At 39.5% G+C, this 18,567-nt stretch overlaps 1 pseudogene; it reads right to left on the bottom strand.

Moving 5' to 3' along the window:
- Nucleotides 1-1,255: 1,255 nt before the first annotated feature.
- LOC116910978 lies at nt 1,256-15,471 on the bottom strand (annotated as a pseudogene).
- Between the last annotated feature and the right edge of the window lie 3,096 nt (nt 15,472-18,567).

The following is an 18,567-nucleotide window of genomic DNA, read 5'->3' on the forward strand; positions in this document are numbered from 1 at the left end:
GCAGATGGGAACTGGAAGTGTCCGGTCCCAGGCTGCTCTGTGGCTGCCGAGTCCTGTGCAACCCCGGGAGTCTTTCTTTGGACAGTAAATGGAGACACAGTGGGGTCCCACCTGTGGGCTGTGAACTTAGGAAGGGGAGTGCTCCAGGCAGACCAGCTCTCTTCAGGCAGTTTTTGTGTCCTCTCTGTTTTTTCTCTTCTTCTTCTCTGTCCCTATCCTTCCAGTCTCTAAAACTTACCGTGCCCTCCTTTTCGACTGCCCAATCACAAGCTGTAGCCTTATTTTGTGCTAGCTCTCACCTGCATATAAACAGCAATCCAGACTTACTGGTGTTTTTAAAGTTTGATTATTACTTATAACTTTGATAGTATGTGCTTCATTTGACACATATAATTTTTTAACTCTAGTTAAATTGAAAACAATGCAAAATTTATACTACTCAAGTTAGAATAAAAAGTGTTATCCAAATTAGTCCATAATCCATGCTTTACTAGAGGTATCCACATGAAATATTCACCACATTTATTAAACAGAGTAGATCTCAATGCACTTCAAACAAGAAGAAACCTAACAGTGAGCTGATGATAAATAACATCTAATATGTTATCCTATGCACATCTGAAGAAATACGTGGGTACTGATTAGTTGGTTTTGTTTCTATGGTTCAATATTGGGATGCTTATTTCTAGCCACTTGTCAATAATATGATGCTTCAATTAATGTAGCTTTATTTTAAGTCACTGTATGTGATGCATGACTTTTTTATTTGTTCTCTATGTTCAAATGCCTTTTGGCTGTTCAGTCTCAGTTGATTTTTAACATACCATGTAGAATTTAAAAACGTGACTGCTGTTGAAAGTCTGCAGGATACTATAGTATAGTCATAACCTCCTTCATGGCTCCTACACTCTGCAACTCACCGAATGTTAAAGCTGGATATTCCTTTAGGCATTCAGTGTTATCCGGCTATGTGCTCATGTAGTTTCTTTACTAACAGTTTCTTGCAAATGGTATGAGTTAGGGTTGATAACATGTCCTCTTTTCTTGACTCCAAAGAATTCAACTCACAAGATTTCAGATTTTCAGTCATGTTTTGTGGTTTCAGTGTGAAAGTGGGAAAATTACTTCAAATAATTTCTCAGATATTTATGTACTGATTTGAAAACTTGTCATTTGACCTTTTTTTTTTTTTTTTTTTTTTTTTTTTTTTACAATTTTGTGTCTGTTTTAATCTGGAACATTCTCTATGAAACAACCAATTGTTTACACGACACACTTGACATCTGACTCCAGCCACCAGTGGACCGGAAGCTGTCAGCTCTGGGGCTATAGGCTCGACTCAGGAGAACGCTCTTCAGGCCACTGAGGCCTCTAGCTCAGGTCCTAGCATCCTAGCCTTTCCCTCCCCTGGCACACTCCAAAACCATAAGATCACAAACCAAGACTGACCCTCAGCCAAGCACGGGACAGAACTTATGCATGATGGTGCACAGGGCAGACCTTTCCTGACGTCCACCTGGCAGGCCTGGCTAACCAGGAGGCCCGAGCCGCAGCCTTCCCAGGGCCCTACCTAGCTGCCAAGCAGCTGGGAAGAGGAAGGAAGGAGAAAGGAGGCGCTAGGGTGTGACAGCTCTTGCTCTCACCAGCAGGAGCTACGTGATGATCCGGCAATGGCTTGAAGGGAGGGGAAGTCATCGTCCCCGGCAGCGTGCAGTGCCTGGTGGCTGCTGAGGTCGCCGTGTGTCAGTACCTGCTGGAAGGTGGGGCACACACAGCAGTCCAGGCCCAACTGCTGGGTGCTGGTCTGCCACACATTCTTCTTGTTTTTCTTAGATTTGGAGCTGGGAGGCCTCTCACGGCTGCAGAAGTCAGTGTGCGCAGACAGCAGTTCCTGCTGTTTGGCTGTGTCTGGCAGGAGTGCCAGCAGCTCACTGAAGATCTTCTGGAAGTTCTCTCCAAGCAGGTCCCTGCAGCTCTTGTAGTACTGAGCTGCAGAGATCATCCCCTGTCTGAACTCTCCCGAATGGCTTTTAAACTTGCTGAAGCAGGCCTCATCGCTTTGCAGAAAGTCCTTGATAGACTGGATGAGCTGTAGGTTTCTCTCCCGGGGGGGAATTCTCAGGAACTAAGTAGGCTCCTGGTGTGGGTGCTAGCCGGGGTGCTTTCATGGTGGTGGTGGTAGTACTAGGAACACAGGTTGAGTGGGAGCTGGGCAAGAAACTAGAGAAGCCAGGGGGTGGCTTGCTGATGGGAGGCACCAGGCCTGTGGGGGTGGGGGTGGAGGTGGTGTGCCCTTCAAGAGCACCACGGTGCTGAAGCCTGGGGGAGGAGGCATCCTGGGTGGACAAGGGCCTCCGAGAGCTGGAAAGTCTTCCTGTGGTATGGGGCAGGGGAGGGGATCTAGGGGCCTTGGAAGGCCTGGAGGTTCCTTTGGGATACTCCAAGCCAGGGCTGAGCCCTCTGAATGTCCATTGACAACGATGGTTACTGGCACTTCAGCTTTGCTCAAAGGGGCTCTGGGACCTGCTCAGCCCCAGAAGGCTTTGGGGTATGATCAGGGGGCAACAGTGGGGATGATGTGGCCCCGGGCTTCTCAGAGCCCATCTTCTTCTTCTTGCCAACCTTGGCTGAATTCTGGTTGGCAACTGGTGCCAGCAAAGAAGAGACGGCCACTGTGGTGGGCACACTCCGCAGCTCCTGCACAGTGAGGCCACCACTATCCTCATCCACTGGGGCTGGACCACCCTTCTTGCCATCCCTGCTCCCTTTCCCTGCTTTCCGGGAAGGCTGGCTGCTACGAACTACAGCCTGGGCCCCTGGGGTGGGTGGGTTCCCTTTCTTGCTGCAGGTGCTATTCCAAGCTGAGATGAGGCTGGATGGGGCACTGCTGGGCTTGGGTGCGGAGGAAACCAGAGCAGGGAAATCCTCTTCCTGGAAGGTGTTCTTGCCCTGGGAGGAGCAGGATAAGCCAGTGCCAAGCCTACAGAGCTTGGGGTAACCGCTGTGCAGCAGGAGGTGGAGACACAGAGGCTGGGGAAGTCTTCATTCTTGAGCTTGGAGTTGGGTGGTGGGAGGGTATTTGAGGGGGCAACCACTGGGCCTGGGCCTGTGGCTGAGAAGGCTTCTTGGCTTACAGGACCGATTGTTGAGGCTTCCTTGGAGCCTGTGCCTTCACCCTGAGCCCAAGGCAGACGCCGGTGGCCACGGGATTCCTCGGGCACCCTGACTGCTGCTTCCTCTTTCTTGGGCCTGCTACCCTCCTCCCGGTCCTCAGCCCTCTGAGTCTCCTCTTGTTGCTGGGCAGCCACAGAGGCCCTGATAGCGGCTGCTAGTTCTCGGTCTTCTTCCCTCCAGCTTCCCCGGCGGTTCTGCTGGGGGCTTTACGCCCGCTGGCCCGGCCAGCTCGGCCCTGGCGGTTGTACCTGTCCACCTCCTCGTAGTCCTCACCACTGACGACTCCCTCACTCCGGCATGAGTGCCGTGGTGCAAAGCTAAATTGAAGGTCAATCTGAGGGTTCTGGCGTGCCTCAGCCCGGCTGCGGCTGTGGCAAGCTGTTTTGTGAGCCTTGAGGTCAATCTCAGTGCGGAAGGCATGGGTGAACTGCTCAGTGCTGCAACGGCCCTCCTCACATAGGAAGTGCTTCTCCCGGAAGTGCTCACGCAGGTATGCATAATCGCTATAGTAGTCCTGGGCCCCATCTGCATCACAGAAGTGGCAGAAGTAGTGGTCAAGAAGCAGGTGCTTGAGCAGCTCATCATTGTCCAGGTAGCGCTAGTCTTTACAGAGTGGGTGAACCTGATGGGATGTGTCATCAGGGTCACTCTGCATACGGTGTCAAGCCAGGTCCTTGCATGAGTACCACTTGCGCTCATGGGTGAAGATCTTGAGGTGCTTGAGGCACAACTTGCAGCAGAAGAGCTCGTGCTGCTTCCGCATGTGCTGCTCCAAGTCCCCAAAGAGGCTGAAGGGTGGCAGGTGAGGGCACCGTGGGCACTCGTGCTGTAGCAGCTGCCTGTACAACGCAAACACCTTTCCATCTGCAAAATAGATGTCATATTTCTTCTCATATTGGAGCTGATGAATGGGGATCATGGCAAAGGCAGGGAGTTTCTTCCCAAAGACCACCTGAGGCGTAGCTCCCCTCGCGGCATCGGCACAGTAGGCGCTGCTCGCTTTGTGCAGTCATTTGACTTTTAATCAGCTTTCTTTTAATTTTTATTAGATATATTTCTTTACTTACATTTCAAACGTTATTCCCCTTCCCGGTTTTCTGTCCATAAGTCCCCATTCCCTCCCCTCCCCCTCTCCATACGGATATTCCCCATATACATCCCTCTTATTGCTCTCCCCCATATTCCTCTGCACTAGGGGGTCCACCCTTGGCAGGACCAAAGGCTTCCCCTTCCACTGGTGCCTCAACAAGGCTATTCTCTGCTACATATGTAGTTGGAGCCCTGGATCAGTCCATGTATAGTCTTTCGGTAGTGGTTTAGTCTCTGGAAGCTCTGGTTGGTTGGCATTGTTGTTTTTATGGGGTTGCAAGCTCCTTCAACTCTTTCAATCCTTCCTCTAACTCCCCCCAAGGGGGTCCTGTTCTCAGTTCAGTGATTTGCTGCTACCACTGACTTCTGTATTGGACATGCTTTGGATGTGTCTCTCAGGAGAGATCTATATCCGTCCCTTTCAGCATGCATTTTCTAGCTTCATCAATCTTATCTAGCTTTGGTGGATATATATATATATATGCATATACATATACAAATATATATATACAAATATATACATATATATATATATATATATGCCACATGTATGTCAGGCTCTGAATGGCTATTCCTTGAGTCGCTGCTCTAAACTTTGCTTCCATATCCCTTCCTATGGATATTTTCCCCCTTTTAAGAAGGAGTGGGAACATCTGCATTTTGGTCATCCTTCTTGAGCTTTCCAAGGTCTGTGGATTGTTGGGTAATTTAAGCTTTTTGGCTAATATCCATTTATCAATGAGTGCATATCAAGTGTGTTTTCCTATGATTGAGTAACCTCACTCAGGATGATATTGTCTGTTCATTCCATTTGCCTATAAATTTCATGAAGTCATTGTTTTAGATAGCTGAGTAGTACTCCATTGTGCAGATGTACCACATTTTTTGAATCTATTCCTCTGTTGAAAGGTATCTGGGGGGGTTGGGGATTTAGCTCAGCGGTAGAGCGCTTGCCTAGCGAGCGCAAGGCCCTGGGTTCGGTCCCCAGCTCCGAAAAAAAAAAAAGAAAAGAAAAAAAAAAGAAAGATATCTGGGTTCTTTCCAGCTTCTGGCTATTATAAATAATGCTGCTATGATCAGAGTGGAGCATGTGTCTTTGTTGTGTGTTAGAGCATCTTTTAGGTATATGCCCAAGAGAGGTATAGCTGGGTCCTCAGGTTGTGGAATGTCTAATTTTCTGAAGAACCTCCAAAATGATTTCCAGAGTTGTTGTACCAGTGTGCAATCCCACCAACAATGGATGAGTGTTCCTCTCTTTCCACATTCTCATCAGTATTTGCTGTCGCCTGAGTTTTTGATTTTAGCCTTTCTGACTGGTGTGAAGTAGAATCTCAGGTTTGTTTTTATTTTCATTTCCCTGATGACTAAGTATGTCGAACATTTCTTTAGGTGCTCTTTTGGCCATTCGATAATCCTCAGCTGAGAATGTTTTGTTTAGCTCTCTACCCCATTTTTTAATAGGGTTATTTGGCTCTCTGTAGTATAACTTTGTGAGTTCTTTGTACATTTTGTATATTAGCCCTCTATGAGATACAGGATTGGTAAAAATCTTTTCCCAATCTGTTGGTTGCCATTTTGTCCTAATGACAGTGTCTTTTGCTTTACAAAAGCTTTGCAGTTTTAATCAATTTTAAAAAGCATTTACTGAATCACAGATTTAAATCCTGAAAACAAGTTTCTATATAAAAATATGTACATTTCGGTCTGGAGAGGTGGCTCAGAGGTTAAGAGCACTGACTGCTCTTCCAGAGGTCCTGAGTTCAATTCCCAGCAACCACATGGTGACTCACAACCATCTGTAATGGGGTCTGATGCCCTCTTCTGGTGTCTAAAGACAGCTACAGTGTACTGATATAAATCAAAATAAATAACTTTTAAAAAGAAATATGTACATTTCATAAAATAGAGGACATGAAAAGAATGTATAATCTAATGATATATTAATATTATTAACATTGTGAAATATGTGATGTCTTATTTTCCACTTTTGTCTTTTTTGCTTACTGCCATATAATTGTAACAAAATTTGTGTGTGTGTGCTATTCTATGACCTGCTTTTATTCACCAATCACAAATATTTCAACTTTGATGCATTGACTGCAAATGAGTTTAAAATATAAAATAATGTCATGAATATGCATTTATTTAATCATTTTTAAATATTTAGATTTATCTCAGTTTTTATTATGCTAAACAGAGCCTTAAAAATGTACCTCATTTGGTAGCATATTAGATTGCTTTATTTAAAATGATTTCTAGAAATAAAGTATTTCCATCAAGTGATTATAATTAAAACAATTTGTTTTGAGAATTTTATGAATGAGTACTGTATTTACATTATTTTCCTTTTCTACTTCCAATTTCTTCTGTGACACTGACATCCTTCCTAACTCATAACCTCTTCCTTAATTACTATTGTATTAATAGTACACACACGCACACACACACACAACGGCACATTCTCAGACACACCTGCATATAAATATAAATGCACACAAACACACAGACACAGACATGTATCACCCACATATACTTACATACACACATATGCATACACATATACATATATGCATACATACATGTACATACAGACATACAACATAAATATGTACACATCCATACACACAGATAAACATGCATATACATACACACAAAACACACAGAGAAAAACACACAGAGAAGAGAGAGAGAGAGAGAGAGAGAGAGAGAGAGAGAGAGAGAGAGAGAGATATTCTCCTGGTCAATTTAGAGATTCTAGTTGCCATTTTCATTTTTCTCCTATTTAAATGTATTTAGAGATAAGCACATGGGATTGGATATCCTATCATTAAGATGCCTCTGAGAAAACAAATTCTCCCTCTTTCAGCACCAACTGATTACCTATAATTCATCTAGTGGTGGGATTTTGTGAAATTTCCCATATTAACAGTGACCTGAAAACTGCTATTATTCTTATGTTTGTCTTACTTGGGAAACCATATTGCTAAGTGCAGGTTGCCTGTCATGTTTAGAAAACATAACCTAGCAGCAGACATTCTGGTTCTCTTGTTCTTAGACTCTTTCGGCCCCATTTTCTGTGAATTTCACTGTAAGTATTGTGTTGTAGATATAGCAATTGGGAATGGACATCCTGCAGTTACTTAGTCTCTAAATTTTTATAAATTGTGGAACTCTATAATAATCTATATTTGTTGTAAAAAGGGTTTTTGATGAAAGATAGAAAGTAAACTTATTTGTGTGTATAAAAAGTATTTAGAATGTATTAATTAATTACTTTAGGAAAATGTCAGTAGCAGACTACTTCTTTGTTAGGCTCTATGACTTTTCTAACTATTGATAACTGGTTAGGTTTGCAATAGGCCTATTGTATAGGCCTTTAACCCAATTAGACAGCTGTTGATTAACCTTAAGATAAAAGAGTAACTACTGCACCATTGTGAGTGTTTTACTGTGTAGGTCACTGTTGTAGTTCATAGATTTCACAGCAGGTTAGCACTATTAATTTTTTTCTCCATTGAACTTTAGATATTATGACATCTAGGGTGTAGGAAGCATCTTTAGATATTATGACATCTAGTCTGTAGGAAGAAGGTTTCGAGTTCAGTTCTATATTGAGTTTCCTAAGTTTTTCTGAAATATGCAGTGTCTTTATCAATAGGACCCTACTGTCAAATTCTGGGAGACAATCGAAGGCAGTGCTAATACTCCACGTTGTTTACTATGTTTGTTGGATTTCCCTTACCAACAACTTGAAGTAGTATTCTCTATGTGTTGCACTCTGGTTTTTATTAGTCTATAGCTTTTGGGGTTACTCTTTTAGCTTTAGCATAACTTTATTTGGATTATATATGTAAAATGTACTTTAAGTAAGATTATAAAATGATACTTCTCTATGAAATATTCAAGATAATTAGTGGTAATTAATTTTCTGCCAGTCCTCAGTCTTTGTATTACCAAAAGTTCTCCTTTCCAGTTGAAGTTACTCTCATCCCATTTTTCCAACTTTGCTCTTTCACACCTGTTTCCTACCACCTAAAGAGCTTCTTTGCACCTCTTCCCGCCATGTGATATTCTTCTAGCTAAAACAACTAATATTTAAGTATTCTTGCTCTACTGAAGTTAGGCATGCCCCCCAGTTGAAAGATGGTGCCACCAACCCATTTAAAAATTTTAACCTGGAATTGCTCCTGTCTAAAGAAAATGCAGAGACAAAGAATGAAGCAGAGGCTGAAGTAAAGTCCATCCCATATACAGCCACCAAACCCAGATGCGGTTATTGATGCCAAGATGTGCTTGCTGACAGGAACCTGGTATGGATGTCTCCTGAGAGGCTGTGCCAGACCTTGACAAATACAGAGGAAGATGCTCACAGCCAAACATTAAACTGAGAACGGGGTCCCCAATGGAGGGGTTAGAGTTATCTACTGGGCTCCATATTGAGGACCACAACTTTGGTAGAAAGCCTCTGCTTTACTGGTGGCCACTCAGGTTCTAACAACCACAGTGGCAAGGTTGGCACTTAAAACCCCAGAGGCCATATAAGCTACAAAACTCCAGTAAAGGCACTCTACTCGTGCCAGAGCCTGACCAATACAGATGTAGATGCATTGAACCAACCATCCAACTAAGCAGACCCCGAGGGAGGATTTAGGGGAAGGACTGAAGGAGATGAAGGTGTTAGCAACCCTACATGAAGAACAACAATATCAACCAATCAGACAGTCCAGAGCTCCCAGGGAAGAAACCACGAACCAATGAGTATAGATGGAGGGACCCATGACTTCAGCTGCATATGTAGCAAGGGATTGCTGTATCTGGTATCAGTGGGAGGGGAGACCCTTGGTCCTGTGGAGGCTCAATGTCCCAGTGTAGGGGAATGCTAGGGCAGTGAGGCAGGAGTGGATGGGTGGGTGGAGGAGCTCCCTCCAAAAAAGCAGGGCTGATGTGGGTTGGGATAGGGAATTTGCAGGGGGGAAACCAGGTAGGAGAGATAGCGTTTGAAATGTAAATAAATAAAATAACCAATCATATATAGAAATGAAACCAAAATTAAAAAATAATTTTTTTGCTAATACTGGACAATTTTAAAAACTTGACAATTTAAATTTAAATTATTTATAGCTTGAAGGTTATATTTCACTTCTGTATATATGCTCATTCCTGTGAAATATATTTAGTCTGATATGGGAAAAGTAATGGAATAATATAAATTTAAATGACATTGTCTATGAAACTGAACACTAATAATGTTTTTGCCACCTGTAATTATTTTCTGAACTGCTTATATCTTTTAATCATTGTTTTGTTTTGGGGCATACTTACATAAACCTATGATCAACTACATGTCAAACTCTAGGAATAGAACTTTGTGTTGAACATTATAATTCGATACTTCCTCTTCAGTCTTACGAAGTGCAGTCATGTAAACTTTTGTCCTTTACCGCTAATATTAACTAAAAATAGGTCTTATCAGAAGATTCAATGACTTGAATCATAACATCAGGTAACAGAGAAATCCAAGTTCTACTCCAGATCCCCTGTGTAAGAACAAGCTCCTGGAGTGTTTATTGCTGTGGTTTAGGGAACAGATGCTTCTTTTCTATCTAGAAACACTGGACATGAATCATGACACAATTAGCACCAATACAGATGTGTTCCCTATGCTCACCCTAAACAAGTGTTCAGATTGACACAGTTGAGCTTTTAACCATGTTGATTTGTTTGTTAATTCTTTGTACTTGCACTGCTTAGCAGTTTTTAATTTTGTGATCCATCTGTTTAGTGTGTATGTTTTCATCCATTGCCCTCAGTTTCCTGACAGGCGTGCTGGACCACACATGTGGATTTTTCTGTGTTAGGTGTGACCTTCGGCCAGGATGTTTTAGCTCTTATCTTCTCCTTGGGACATTTTAATAATGGTTCTTGTTTTAAAAGCTGTGCTAGCTACTTTTGTTTGTGTTTTCTTTTCAGGCTAAATATATTGTCAATTTTCTTGATTTCTGTGGACACTTGAAAAGAAAGTGCTTCATGTAGTTTAAAAATACACAGTCTGGTATACATATGGACACCCTGGTGGATAATGGTTCATGTTTCTCAGAACTTTTAAACTTTTATGTTTTTTCCACTTGGATCTGTCTTTATCAGAGAGGTAAATGTTGCTTAAAAATGTATTTGTAATCCGAACAAACCAGAATCATTTCCATTTTTTTTCTATAAAGTTTACCATGTACTATCTGCTGCTGAGATAGTGAGAGGAGAACTCTGGCTGATCTTATTACTGAGTCTGGTTTTTGGGTTATGTATATTTGCTTGTGTGTGTGTGTGTGTGTGTGTGTGTGTGTGTGTGTGTGTGTGTGTGTCTGTGTGTACACCCATGTTTACATATGGTCTTGTGTAATTATGCTCACATTTGTATCCATAAAGGTACTGATTATTTTGTCTAATATTTGTGTTCTTTGAAAAATGTAAACTTTAATCTCCTTGTAAGCAGTGAGAGGATTTATTACATTTTAATATAAAACACAGGCTCATATTTATTTTTCAAAGTAGTATTTATTTCTGTCTTAATGTATTATTTGCCATTTTAAATATATCCTTAGCTGTGCATTTCTGGATATAGTTAAACACTTCTTTGATCTATTATTTTAAAAACTAATATTTGTAAAACAAAAGTCTATAATTTTGTTCTTAAAGTTACCTAAATAATGCAATTACTTAAACTTGAATCAGTTTATGTATTTTGTGTATTATACATTTTTATGATGTGTGTGTGTGCATGTTTTAGAACATATGCATATAAATGTACTATAGCACACATGTAGAACTGAGAGATTGCATTCTCAGGAATCTGCTTTTGCTTTCAACCTTGTTAGCTGCAGCGTTTTTCTTGGTTATGCCACTGTACACTTTTGGCTAGCTGCCTTTGGGATTTATTTTAAATTGGATATTTTTTATTTACATTTAAAATGTTATCTCCTTTTGATGTTTCCCATTCATAAACCCCCATCCCACCCCCTCTGCCCTCTGCTTTCTTCCAAAAGGGTGTTTCCCACCCAACTACACACCCCTTCCCACCTCCCCAGCCTGACATTCTCCTACACTGGGAGGTCCAGCATTGGCTGAAGTAAGAGCTTCTCCATCCATTGGTGCCCAACAAGGCCAATGTCTGCTATTTTTGCAACTAGAGCCATGGGTCTGTCTATGTGTACTCTTTGGATGGTGGTTTAGTCCCTGGGAGCTCTGGTTGATTGGAATTATTGTTCTTATGGGGTGGCAATCTCCTTCAGCTCCTTCCATCCTTTCTCTAACTGCTTCAATGGGGACTGCATTCTCAGTTCAATGGTTTGCTGGAAGCCTTCACCTTTGTATTTGTCACGTTCTTACAGAGCCTCTCAGGAGACAGCTATATCAGGCTCCTGTCAGCATGCACTTCTTAGCATCAGCAATATTGTCTGGGTTTGGTGGTTGTATGTTTATGAGCTGGATCCCAAGGTGGAACAGGATCTGAATGGCTATTCCTTCAGTCTGTGCTCCAAACATTGTTTCCATATTTCCTCCTATAAAAATGTTTGTTCTTGCTTTGAAGAAAGACCGAAGCATCCACAATTTGGTCATCCTTTTTCTGGAGTTTCACGTTGTCTGTGGATTGTATCTTGGGTAATTCAAGCTTTTGGGCCAATATCCACTTATTAGTGAGTGCATACCATGTGTGTTCTTTTGTGATTGAGTTACCTTACTCAGGATAATAGTTTCTAGTTCCATGCATCTGCCAATGAATGTCATGAAGTCATTATTTTTAATAGATGAGTGGTACTCCATTGTGCAGATGTACATTTTCGGTATTCTTTCCTCTGTTGAAGGACATCTGGGTTCTTTCAGGCTTCTGGCTATTATAAATAAGGAGAATGTGTCCTTGTTATATATTAGAACATCATCTGGGTATATGCTCAACAGTGATATAGCTGGTCCTCAGGTCCAATTTTCTGCAGAACCTCCAACAATGGAGGAGTGTTCCTCTTTCTCCACATTCTAGTCAGCATCTGTTGTCACCTGAGTTTTGGAACTTAGCTAATCTGACTGGTATTACGTAGAATCTCAAGGTTGTTTTGAGTTCCATTTCCCTGGTGACTAAGGACTAAGGACCATTTCTTTAGGTACTTCTCACCCATTCCATATTCCTCAGCTGAGAATTCTGTGTTTACCTCTTGCCCCATTTTTAATAGAGTTACTTGATTCTCTCAACTCTAACTTGAGTTCTTTGTATATATTAGATATAAGTCCTGTATCAGATCGATTGGTAAAGAACTTTTCCCAGTTTTTGATTACCGTTTTGTCTTAATGACAGTGCTTATTGCCTTACAGAAGCTTGAAATTTTATGAGGTTCCATTTGTAGATTCTTATCTTACATCATAAGCCATATGTGTTCTGTTCAAGAAAATTTCCCCAGTGCCCTATGTTCAAGGCTCTTCCCTATTTTTTCTATTAGTTTGAGCTTCTGGTTTTGTTGATTCTTTGTACAGTTCTTTTGGTTTCTACTTGGTTCTTTCAGGCCTGAGTTTGATTATTTCTTGCCATCTGCTTCTCTTGGGTGCATTTGCTTTTTTTTTTGTTCTAGAGTTTTGGTGTGCTGACAATCTGCTAGTGTATGGTCTCTCCAGTTTCTTTTCAGAAGCACTCATGGGTATGAGTTTTCCTCTTAGAACTGCTTTTGTTATGTTCCTTAAGTTTGGGTATGTTTTGTCTTCATTTTCATTAAATTCTGAAAAGTCTTTAACTTCTTTCTCTTTTTTCTTCTTGGACCAAGTTACAACTGAGTAGAGCATTGCTTGTCTTCCATGTGTTTGTGGGCTTCCTGTTGTTTTTGTTATTATTGAATACCACCCATAATCTATAGTGATCTGATAGGATGCATGGTATTATTTCAATTTTCTTGTATCTGTTGAGGACTGTTTTGTGACCAATTATATGCTTTGTTTTGTTTTGTTTTAGGATGAAATATTCCATAGATATCTGTTAAATCCATTTGGTTGATGACTTCTGTTAGTTTCACTTTGTCTTCATTTGGTTTCTGATTCCATGTTCTGCCCATGCTGAGAGTGGGGTGTTAAAGTCTCCCACTATTATTGTGTGAGGGGCAACGTGTGCTTTGAGCTTTAGTAAGGTTTCCTTTATGAATGTAGGTGCCCTTGCATTTGGAGCATAGATATTCAGGATTGAGATTTGGTCTTGGTAAAATTTTCCTTTGATGAATATGAAGTGTCCTTCTTTATCTTTCTTGATAACTTTTGGTTGAAAGTCTATTTTATTTGATATTAGAATGGCTACTCCAGCTTGTTTCTTGGAACTATTTTCTTGGAAAGTTGTTTTCTATCCTTTTACTCTGAGGTAGTGTTTGTCTCTGTCACTGATTTGTGTTTCCTGTATGCTGATCCTCTTTCTGTATCCAGTCTGTTAGTCTATGTTTTTTTAATTCTGAAGTTGAGTCCATTGATGTTAAGAGATATTAAGGAACCGTGATCGTTGTTTCCTGTTATTTTTGTTGTTAGAGGTGGAATTATGTTTGTGAGGCTCTCTTCTTTATGTAGTACCTAGCCAGGTCTCCAGCCTGCTTCCACTGAATCAATTAACAAGGGAGGAGATAAGATAGACTTCCAGCTTGAGAAACTTGAAATGGTAAAACCAAGTAGCTGGATTCATGGTCCTTTAAATGACAATCATAAGAAGCCAACTCACAGATTCATGAGACAGATTGCTACTCTAACCAATCACCAGGATGGAAGAGATACCCACATGAGAAAAATTAAAATACACACATCAGTGGAAGAGAACTCCATTGGGAAATTCCCTAGATATATAACCTTCAATTTCATGATGTATCATTCAATATGGTTACATTAAAATGGACTAATGTGAACAGACATTTGGTTTATACTATGATTGCATTGTATATTAGTTTTCTTTGAAAAAATGTTACTTTGCAATTTTACATATATTTAAACCTAGTTTAGATAAGTAAATAGCTTTTGGGCCATGCCTGTTTTTTATATAATAAAGCTCATGCATTTTATGTAGCTAAAAATGAATTTGAAGCCAATCTTTACGTTTTCTTTTTATTAAAAGTAAACTAGTTAAACTGAAATTTTCAAGATGTATAAAATATTTTTTCCCAACATGGTAGTTACTTCATATAATGGTTGTTGGATATTGGGAACAAACCTCTTTTTCCATACTGTATATGTAATTTTCAATATCACTGATGAAGTGAAAATTTAAAAGGTTCTTCAGAAAATTGTTTGTGTTGGATGGTGTTTTCCTGAAGCAGATATTGGTGAAAGACAAAGACCGACTCATAAAGGAACATTTGGCTGAAGCAGATGTAAAAGAACACGTGATGAAGAATTCTTTGTTAATGACATACATGTATTGTTCTGTCTTACACTGCATAGTTGAGTTCCATTTGTAGAGACTCCATAGAGAGAAATACCCAAAACACTTCTGGTGGTGTGCTATGAACTCTTGCTGCTTCTGCAGACTTGGATTGCTTGGCAGAGTGATAACCCAGACTTATGCTGAGACAAAACCTGTGCTGAAGCAAAGCATGTGCTGAGGCAAGACTGGTTGGTGTAGGACACCTAACATTTATAGAGAATATGAATAGGACTCCACAGACCATGGCAAGGATGAACTAGTCTTGCTTATTGAGCTATCCATGCAATGATTGAAAGGCATAGCAAAGAAAATTTTCTTTTCTTTTTAAATCTATTTATTTATTTATTTATTTATTTATTTATTTATTTATTCATTTTCTTACTTATTTTAACATTTCAGATTTTGATGCCCTCCCAGTCCACCCCCTGAGGGTTCCATATCCCATATATCCTCCCTGCCTCTTCCCCCACTCCCCCCACTTCCACAAGGTTGACCCCAACCCCCGAAAACTTCCTGGGGACTCTAATCTTTGAGGGTTAAGTGCATCTTCTCTGACTAAACCCAGACCTGGGAGTCATCTGCTGTATATGTGTAAGAGACCTCGTCTTAGCTGGTGTATGCTGCTGGGTTGCTGATCCAGTGTCTAAGAGATCGCAGGGTTCCAGGTTAATTGGGACTGCTGGTCCTCCTACAAGGTTACCGTTATCGTCAGTGGACTTTTGAGAATTTTGATGGGAATTGGCATTGAATTTATAGATTGCTTTCGATAATATTGCCATTGTCATTATGTTAACCTTACCAATCCATTAGCATAGGTGACTTTTTTGTTTTCTTATATCTTCTTCACTTTCTTTCTTCAAAGTCTTGAAGTTCTTGTCATATAGCTCTTTCACCTGCTTGGGTAGAGTTACTCCAAGATGATTAAATATTATTTCTGGCTATTTTAAAGGGTGTTATTTCCCTAATTTCTTTCTCAGCCCATTTATCTTTTGTATAAAAAAAGAGGGATACTTTTATTTTCTGTTAATTTTGTATCCAGCCACTTTCCCTGGAAGGGTTTAGTAGCCATAGGATTTTTTTCTGGCAGAATTTTTGGAGTCACTGATGTATACTATTATATAATTTGCAAATAGGGATACTTTTAGTTCTTCCTTTCCAATTTGAATTCCCTTAACTTATTTTAGTTGTCTTATTGTTCTAGCTAGAATTTCAAGTACTATATTGAATAGATATGAGAAGAGTAGACAGCCTTGCCTAACTTGGCATTCTCTCCATTTAATTTAATGTAGGATAAAGGCATGAAGCAAATTACCTTTATTATGTTGAGGTATATCATGAAGAGATGTTGGATTTTATCAAAGGCTTGTCAGTATGTAATGACATGATCATGTGTTTATTTTTTCTTTCAGTTTGTTTATATGATGAATTATATTAGCAAATTTTCTTAGGTTTAACTATCCCTGCATCTCTGGGATAAAGCATACTTCATTGTGGTAGATGACATTTTTCATGTTTTCCTGTATTTAGTTTGCAAGTATTTTATTGAGCATTTTCCATCTATATTCATGAAGGAAATTGGTCTGTAATTCTCTTCCTTTTGTGTATCTTTGTGTGGTTTGCATATGAGAATGAATGTGGCCTCATAAAATGAATTTGGCAATGTTTTTTCCATTTCTCATTTGTGGAATAATTAGCTCTTCATTGAAAGTCTGATAAAATTCTGTGCTAAAATTTTCTGTCCCTGGAGCGAGCTTGCTTGCTTGCTTGCTTTCTTCTTTCTTTCTTTCTTTGTTTCTTTCTTTCTTTCTTTCTTTCTTTCTTTCTTTCTTTCTTTCTTTCTCCCTTTGTTCTCTCTCTCTCTCTTCTTCCCTCCCTCCCTCACTACCTCCCTTCCCCCTCTCTCTTTTCGCTTTCTTTATTGTGATTGAGTGAATATTAATTACTGCATCATATTCCTTAGGGGTTATAGTTCTATTTAAGTTTCTCATCAGACCTTGATTTAACTTTGATAAGAAGAATCTATTGAGAAAATTATCCATTTCTTTTAGATTTTCCAATGTGTTCAGTAGAGGCTTTCTAAGCACGAGCTAATATTTCTTTGTACTTCTGGGTGTCTGTTATGTTCTTATTGTTTCTGATTTCATTAATTTAGGTATTCTCTCTATTTTACTTAGTTCAGTTAAAGATGTTGATTTTTGAAAAAAAATTGTTTTCATTGATTTCTTGTGTTGCTTTTTTTCATTTCCAATTCATTGATTGGAGCATCACATTTGATTATTTCCTGAAATCTACTTTTCTTAGATGTGTTTATTTTTGATGTAGAGCATTCAGGTATAAATTTGCTAGTATAAGATCTGTCCAATTTCTTTATCAAAGCATGTAGAGCAAAGAACTTTTTCCTTAGCACTGCTTTCATTATTTCCCATAAGTGTGAATATGTTGTGTATTCATTCTCACTGACTGCTGGAAAGTCTTTAATATCTTCTTATATATCTTCATTGACTAGTGGTCATTGAGTGAAGAGTTCTTGCATTTTACGAGATATAGGCTTATTGTTGTTTCCATCATTGTTGCAGACAAGCTTTAATCCATAGTAGCTAAATAAAAGACAGTGAGTTATTCCAATTGAGATTTGTTTTGTCACTGAGTAAATGATCAATTTTGAAGAAGGTTAGGTAAATTTGATTTATAATATCTATTAGTTTCTTAATTTTCTGTTTAATTTCTTTCTGGATAACCTGTCCATTGGTGAGAGTGGGGTATTAAAATCTCCCATTATTGATGTGTGTAGTTCAGTGGGCAATTTAAAATTTAATAATGTTTCTTTTATGGATATGGGTACCTTTGTATGGAGGGCGTAGATATTATAATTGAGATGTCATCTTTGTGAATTTTTTCTTTAATGAACATCAAGTGTCCTTTCCCATCTCTTTGATTAATTTCAGTTGAAAATCCATTTTTATTAAATATTAGAATGGCTACTCAAGCTTACTTCTTTGATGACTTTGATTCTGAATTCTCACAGACCTTCATACTGCATTAATGCCTATATCTGATGCTGAGGTATGCTTCTTATGTGCAGCATAAAGATGGATAGTGTTTGCCTCCATTCTCTTAGCCTGTGTCCTTTAGTTGAGTAATTGAGTCCACTGATGTTGAGAAGTATTAATGACCAATGATGATTAATTCTAGTCATTTTGATATTTGTACTTGGCCTGTGTGTGTGTGTGTGTGTGTGTGTGTGTGTGTGTGTGTGTGTGTGTGTGTGTTTGTGCTTTCCTTCTTTGGGTTTAATTAGGGTTTAACTACTGTGGAATTATTTATTTCCTAAGATTTCTTGGCTGTAGTTAACCTCTTTGAGGTAGAATTTTTCCTCTAGTTTGATCTGTAGGACTGGATTTGTGGGCAGATATTGTTTAAATTTGGTTTTGTCATGGAATATCCTTTTTTTTTCATATATTTTGATTGAGAGTTTTGTAGATACAGGGGTCTTGGTCTATGGTCCCTTCAAGACTGCCACAGATCTGCCCAGGTTCTTTTGACTTTTATAATCTCTGTTGAGGCATCAATGTCATTCAGATAGGTCTGCCTTTATTTGTTATATGGCGTTTTCCATTGTAACTTTTAATATTCTGTCTTTGTTTTATATATTTAATGTTTTGATTATTATGTGGCTGGAGGATTTTCTTTTCTTGTCCAATATATTTGGTATTCTGTGATCTTCATATATCTGTGAACTTATTACTTTTTAAGGTTGGGGAAATTTTCTTCTATGATTTCATTGAAAATATTTTCTGGGCCTTGGAACTGAAAATCTTTTCTTTCTTCTATTCCTATTATTCTTATATCCATGTGGTCTTTTCATGTTGTCCCAT

The sequence above is a fragment of the Rattus rattus genome, chromosome 10 (genome assembly GCF_011064425.1).
Source record: "Rattus rattus isolate New Zealand chromosome 10, Rrattus_CSIRO_v1, whole genome shotgun sequence".
NCBI lineage: Eukaryota > Metazoa > Chordata > Mammalia > Rodentia > Muridae > Rattus > Rattus rattus.